Genomic DNA, 7841 nt, shown 5'->3' with positions numbered 1-7841 from the left:
TTATTCAGTTCGATTTGATATATTGTATTGTTGTTTTATTTGAAATTGTTATCGTATTCGTATCATTGACGTCGTTGCTAGTCATGTAATATTATATGTTATAATATTCTTGAGAGGGGAGGCATGTCGCATACGACTTGTTTACCACTTCCGTGTGACTGAGAATGTTCTAGAACCGTACTGTGTCTGGGTGGAATTTTTAGAAGTTGGTTGAATATGTAATAGGACACTGTAGAAGGCAATAGAAGGTAATGGAACATTCTAGAAATTTGTAGTAAGTTCCAGACTCATTATGTATGCTGATGTAATGGTTTATTTATAGACAGTGTGGGTATATATAGGGGAGTTGTTCAGCACTGAGATCAGATCGGAGATCTCGTTGAATTGTATTGGAGTTTAAGTATCTAGTTATTGGAGTAGTGGAGTTTTACCGCGTTATTGTACTCGATGTTTGCAGAGTATAATAATACCAGTACCAGTTGAAACCTCATCTGTTGGCTCCGTGTTCGTATTTTATCATCGCCGCCTAGGAAGTCTTTTTGTTACTGTTGCCATTTTGGTATTTGAACCATCACACCTGTACTATACCAATTACGGTAATATTACGTTGCGTGTGACAATTGTAAACCTATTTTACGTCAATAAAATAATTAACAAATTACTATTTGTAACCCACGTTCGTACGAGATTTCTTGAATTGTGATTCGCGATTCGTTTATTCTCGTTTGCCATGTTAATAATTAAAGGATATTCTAAAAAGAATTGCTATGCGGTAGTTTGAAATCGACAATGCATAAACAGTAGGACAAGATACTTCTGGTGCCAATAAAATCGATCGTATGGGTTTGCGACCACTGCTAGCCAGCGATTGGTCACCTAGCGGCCATTATGCGCAATACAACTGCTTCACTATAGGGTCGCTTGGTGCTGAATGGATAAGTGGTTGAGACAAACATATACCAAACAAAGCAAGATTGATTGTCAATCTAGCTTTGAGCCTGGACAAATTTAACTTTATTGCATTACAAGGCCTCTGGCCCATATACAAAGTAAACAATAAAAACTTAATAAATTATGAGTACAGAGGGCATATCACAAGAAATCAGTTGTTGATGTTTTCACCTTAAAAGCTTTATACACAAATTGACATAGGTTCCATGATTTATTGTCAGAAGTCAGACGTACAAAGGTGTATTATTAGTTAAATTTATTTTCCTCGGTTTATATAAGTAGAACAGACTAAAAGAATGTGGTATTCGTCTTCTAAGTTTTTATTTTCAGATTCAATTTTAGGTCGTCTCCTCATCTCTAGTTCAAGTGGAAGTGAAGAGTAAACCCTGCTACTAAGGGTGGTTTCGTCTCTGTTACGTTATTTGGGGGTCTCATTATGTTGGTCATGTTGAAATGCTTTATCGTGTTAACCAGCTTTCTTTGTTCCAGGCATTCGTTGTTGTAAGAAAAAAATCATCAAAAATCATTGAAGACTGTCCGCTAAATGTAAACGTTGTAAGAGTGATGAGTTATGTAATACACTTACTGGCTCTACTAGGGCTCACATTACATTTGGTAATAGCATTTTCCAAAACACAGTTAATATACTGTTTTGGGAGTATCCCATTTCCTAGTCTCATATTTGAAGTATTGCCTAATGAACAACCATACACACAAATCAAACAGTTAATAAGGAAGTAGACAATCATTTAATGTTTTCAAAAAGTAATGACGTGAAAACACTAAAACATTACTACGTATGCAAAGTGTACATATAAATTAGTCATAATTCTGTCAAAATTACTAATAAAGAAATCAGCCTCTTCTGTACAGTAAACTATGGAAAAGTTGTTCATGGTTAAAGAGATCAGTTCATAATAAACCGTCATTTGACAAAATTGGTTTTCCCTGAGTATAATTGAGTTTAGACATAGGTCCTCGTACATCGCGTCTGTAGCGTCTAATAGGAAACGACATTCACGTGAACGTCTCCGGTATATATAACAATATATGTGATTAATAAAATAATATATGAAGTATGAGTATAACAATAACTATATTTCGATATAAACATACAATATGCTTCGACATTTTTCAAAATGAGTGATACTAGTATATTAAATACCTAATTTACATAAGTATTGCTTCAATGTTATTACCGATTTTCCGATCTTAAACTATATGTTGACTTTAAACAGTTGAAGGTTTGTTGATAATTCTCCAAATTCACTTATATATAATGCTCTAACATACTCGACTGTAACAAAAACGTAATATTATTGTATGCAATTATATATACTGTGCTCAGTACAAGTAGCTACGTTTGTGGTAAAGTTTTGTAATGAGGTTACATTTGCGAATAATGACGTTATGATTCGCGATAGGTATAATGTCAATACAATTTTATATTATTATATTTTCTCTCTGAGAAAAGTACTTTATGGTATGATGTGATGTAAACTGAATACATTGAATATCCAATATACATAAAATTCTATAACACTATATATATATATCAAAGATTTATCGAATAATTAAGCTTCTATACCTGAAAGCTATCCCGGCCAGTTGATATGATTGACCGAGGTCGTTTGATATGATACTGTAAACAAACGGAAAAATAATTTAAATAATTTTATTAGAAACATGCCTAAAATAGACATAAATAATTATAAGCAGTATGCCTTGCTGCTTAAATGTTTCGTTTTTGTCAAATTAGTTAACCACGGAACTAGACGCCTTGAAAACAGTTTATAGGCTATAACTTTCTTTATTTTTACTTACATCTGCATTTGGATCAATATGGTCTACCTGTGGGTTCCACTCTGTCATCTTTCCATTAAGCTTACCATCCGCCGAGTTACTTTTCAATAAGTCGTCACCATCTTCATCATGCAAATTTCTCATCTCTATATCATCATAGGTTCGCCTTCTTAACTTGGATTCATTTATTCGCGCTACTGGAAAAGAACTCTGGCGATTTACTTCTACTTCTTTCGTTGAAAGGTGTGCACCGTCATGACCCTTCTGGGTCAATTCGTCTTTCACTCCATTACTAATACCCCAGAACTCGTCGTGATAAAACACTTCATCGATAGGTGTCGCTATTTGTGACTTTTCATTCACCCACTCATCGTCGAAGTCGTGACTTGAGGACACGTCATCTCCAAGATACTTGAACGATGTGAAGAATGGGGAACGACCACTTTCAACATTGAGTCGACTGAAATGAAGTTGAGAATACTGACTATATCCAATTACGTTAATACACATTCAAGGTACATATCTATATTACAAAAAATAAATGTCTGTAAAAATATGTTATGATTATGTATATATTAAAAGTGTATGTATTTCCAAAGGTGCTTTGCAAAATAATGGGATTATATTTTTTGTAATGTTAAAATATACTGTAAAGGTAGGTAATCTAATCACATAATCTGATAAAATAACATCATCAATAGATAAAATGTGTAGATCTTTATCTTGGAAACAGCTATTTGTATGCTAGTCTGTCATGTTAACAATATTTATACCAAAATTATTAATAAATATATACAGTACCAGGTCATAGTAAACTAAAAATTCGATTTTTCTGATTTGTGTTAAGACAATGGTACTGATAATTGTTATTAATTATACTCAAATGTATATAGTAGATATTTTGGAATTTTAATAAAAATGTGTAAATTATATCTCTCAGTAAAGGTAGGTAATCTAATCACATAATCTGATAAAATAACATCATCAATAGATAAAATGTGTAGATCTTTATCTTGGAAACAGCTATTTGTATGCTAGTCTGTCATGTTAACAATATTTATACCAAAATTATTAATAAATATATACAGTACCAGGTCATAGTAAACTAAAAATTCGATTTTTCTGATTTGTGTTAAGACAATGGTACTGATAATTGTTATTAATTATACTCAAATGTATATAGTAGATATTTTGGAATTTTAATAAAAATGTGTAAATTATATCTCTCAGCAGGGGTCACTGCCAATCATCGTTATCTAAAGAGTGACACAGTTATGCAATGTCATGATTGTATATATTGGTCCATTGAACATGTTTGATATATGTTAAGTCAGAGTTCCTGAATGTGTTTGTGTATGCTGTGGTATAAGGTACCTCATCCCAAAACAATCTCAATTAGTGTTACACTTTAGTTTCTATACTACGTCATTGAATGCACAATATTACCTATCAGATTTCTGAATAACTTCTTCCATGATTTCTCTTCGTGTTTCCTCCTTGAGTTTCATCGAATGAGGTCTGATTCGCTTTGCAAATATTACCAATGCAACTATTACAATGATGATCATTGCAGCACACACCGAACAGATGACAATGATGATGTGGCTTAACAGTACTCTATTCTTGCATTGAACGTCTGTGTAAAACCATCCATCTCCAGCAGGACACCTGCAATGATTTATTCAGCGAATATTGATGAACTCATCATGTAGTCTTAAAATGTTTACAGCTTACATATCATCATATATATGAACCGATATTCTGTCTTTATACAAATGAGAATTGAGACAAAGGTAACGTTTTATTACCTACAAATAATATCTGCACCTTCTGGATGTTCGCATGATCCATCATTTTTACAATAACCATGTTTACAGGGTGATTGACAAATACAGATAGTCCCAGTGTCATAGGGTGTTAGCGTGTCTGGACACGTAGCACCGTGGCACCAATCAACTTCTCTCTCTGAAATTATAGACTATCTATCAATACCTTATATTAGAAATGAAATGGACTATGAATCAAACAAGAAAACAAGAAAGAAGGGTTGTGACAGGCTGCGAATAAATATAAGAACGGAAATAAGGGGTTGTCAGTTAAAGAAAAAAAACCACTTTGAACGGAAATATCAATAGGATACAAATCCAGTCGGAATAAATATAAAACTAAATAACATATATGAGAACTGAAGTAGGAATTTTATTAAGAACAGAAATCTTATACAGAAACCGACATTTTAGTCGATGGCGAATCTGGGATGCATCAGTCAGAATAATAAGCAACCAGCATAGGAATAAAAACAGAAACAGAAGATACCAATATAATTTGACACATAAATACAATGAAGTAGGAAGAGGAAGAAAGACGGTTTAGTATATAAACCACACACAAATGAACTGGAACAAGAAGTTGAGGGAGTGGATATACTAGAAATGCGAAGATGCATACGTTATGCATATGAGAAATGAAGTGTTAATAAAACACATACCTCCACATGCATTTTCTCCACTACATGGTTCCTCCAGAATAGTAAAATTTCCAAATGTACCATTGTCAATATCTGCTGATATACCAGTTGCGATATACAGTTCCTCAGCTGAGAGTTCTACTGTCTCATTGGTAACATTATACTCTGCATCATATTCGACATCAATTTCTTCAGTGACGTCACGCCTGGTTTTCATTTCACTGGATAGTTTTCAATTAAAACAAAAAAATAGAATTCAAGTTTCCTTGGCCAGAACCACAGTCAATTGGCGTACAAGTAATAATAAGAAAAAATGCAATTAAATAACTGATGCATACTATGTGGAGGAAACCATATTGACTACGGCTTGAAACTAAATAACGAGACAAGTTGAAAAACTAGTTTTCCACAAATCAGGGGTAAACTTTCACAGCTAAACGAACCGTTAGGGAACCGCTAATAAATTTCGACCGCATTTTTCGTTGTTATGTACACCTCAAGATGCGAAGAGCATTGAACACTTTCCCCGGGGCCGTCTCTGATTAGCTGCTGGAAGTGTGATGACCGTCCCTTTGCCGTTTTCATAATGGAGGTGAAAAGAGGCGGTTTCCCTCTGCCAAGGAATCTTTGATCGAGCAAGTCGTTATTATTTAGTTGTTCTACGATGTAACTATGTTAAATTCGCAGTCGTCTCTTAATGTATAGTTTACAAAATTGTGTATTTGTATTCTAATACATAAAATCGTTCTATGTCCTCTACTGTAATATAGGCTCGCCCAAAATGGACGTGACCACAAGTCGGCGGCAGCGATATTTGAAAGCCAGTTGTTTAGTCTAAAACCAAAGCAGTTAGCCAATTCGCTAGCGAGTTTGCAAACTGGCTGCCCCAATACTTCTGCGACTTGCTGTAAGCAAACTTGAACAACATCAGAACCCACAAGCAAATTTACAACTCTAGAAAAACAAAAGTCCAACACAGCACAGTACAACACGAAAGATACATAGATCTTTTAGGAATAACCAAGAGGTGATGTATTGTGTTCTGAAAACAAAAACTGTGCATATTCTGCCCCGTTGCGCCACATACATCCCCTGCACTATAAATCTCAAAAACAAGTTTAGGTTGTCTCAGTAGATGCATAAGATAAAATTGGTATTGTGATACTTACTTGAAAGTAGTGTCAGTCACATATAACCTTATAAACCCCTGAATATCATCATAGTATGGTTCATACTGCAATAACAAATGTTATATTTAACTTTGCGTTGTACACAATCTGGAATATTACAATATACTCTATTCAATATATAATCTATTTAAAAAGCAATGTGTAATGAAGTTTTTATCATAGTATTACGGACAGTTTACCAAACTTACCGTTTTTTTGAACTCAGCAATAAAAGTTTTTTCAGTATAATGAGATTTGTCGATTTCCAATTTTGTTTTATAATAGTACCTCTTTTTCGGTGGATCAACATCTGTAATGGGTATTACAAGAAGTTATTTTTTATTGATGTGATTGGCTTGTTTGTATGTGAACAGAATTAATATGTATAAAGTGATGAATTACATTGCGGTTTTTCATCCTTAGGTAATGGTCCAATGACATTGGGATATGGTGTTGTAAATGTAGTGCTTTGGTCCACGATAGTGGTGTTTGTTTCAGACGTTGTTCCTGTTAAATAAATAAATAAATAAATAAATAAATAAATAAATAAATAAATAAATAAATAAATAAATAAATAAATAAATAAATAAATAAATAAATAAATAAACAAGTAAATAAATAAATAAATAAATAGTAATTAATTTGATATTAAACATTGATACAACTAAAATAATATATATATAATAGTAAATATAATTATAATTGTTACCTTTAACTGTGGTTCTTGTTGTTGACCATTTTAGACTAGTTCCAGTTGGCACTGTGCTTGATTGAGTAGTAGTAATTATTGGTGTAACTGAAACTACTAGCTCACTGGTACTATGTTCAGTTGTGGTCACAGCAGTGGTAGTGACGTCAGTTTGTGTACTTGTTTCAGCAGTAGTTTCTTCCATAGTAGTGATTGATTCAGTTGTACTATCTTCAGTCGTGTATTCAGCAGTGGTAGTGACGTCAGTTTGTGTACTTGTTTCAGCAGTAGTGTCATCCATAGTTGTGATTAGCTCAGTTGTACTATCTTCAGTCGTGTATTCAGCAGTGGTAGTGACGTCAGTTTGTGTACTTGTTTCAGCAGTAGTTTCTTTCATAGTAGTGATTGACTCAGTTGTACTATCTTCAGTCGTGTATTCAGCAGTGGTAGTGACGTCAGTTTGTGTACTTGTTTCAGCAGTAGTTTCTTCCATAGTAGTGATTGACTCAGTTGTACTATCTTCAGTCGTGTATTCAGCAGTGGTAGTGACGTCAGTTTGTGTACTTGTTTCAGCAGTAGTGTCATCCATAGTTGTGATTAGCTCAGTTGTACTATCTTCAGTCGTGTATTCAGCAGTGGTAGTGACGTCAGTTTGTGTACTTGTTTCAGCAGTAGTGTCATCCATAGTTGTGATTATCTCAGTTGTACTATCTTCAGTCATGTATTCAGCAGTGGTAGTGACGTCAGTTTGTGTACTTGTTTC

The 7841-nt window shown here is 33.7% G+C and overlaps 1 long non-coding RNA gene across 1 annotated transcript; it reads right to left on the bottom strand.

Moving 5' to 3' along the window:
* Positions 1-6659: 6659 nt before the first annotated feature.
* On the bottom strand, positions 6660-7168 carry LOC146729080 (uncharacterized). Its single transcript, XR_014928230.1, has 3 exons — positions 7100-7168; positions 6793-6897; positions 6660-6700 (listed from the first exon to the last, which is right to left on the bottom strand). It is a non-coding gene; the product is annotated as an uncharacterized LOC146729080 (long non-coding RNA).
* Between the last annotated feature and the right edge of the window lie 673 nt (positions 7169-7841).

Source organism: Saccoglossus kowalevskii, chromosome 22, assembly GCF_978046115.1.
Source record: "Saccoglossus kowalevskii chromosome 22, keSacKowa6.1, whole genome shotgun sequence".
Classification (NCBI taxonomy): domain Eukaryota; kingdom Metazoa; phylum Hemichordata; class Enteropneusta; family Harrimaniidae; genus Saccoglossus; species Saccoglossus kowalevskii.
This window is presented reverse-complemented; position numbering and strand designations above follow the sequence as displayed.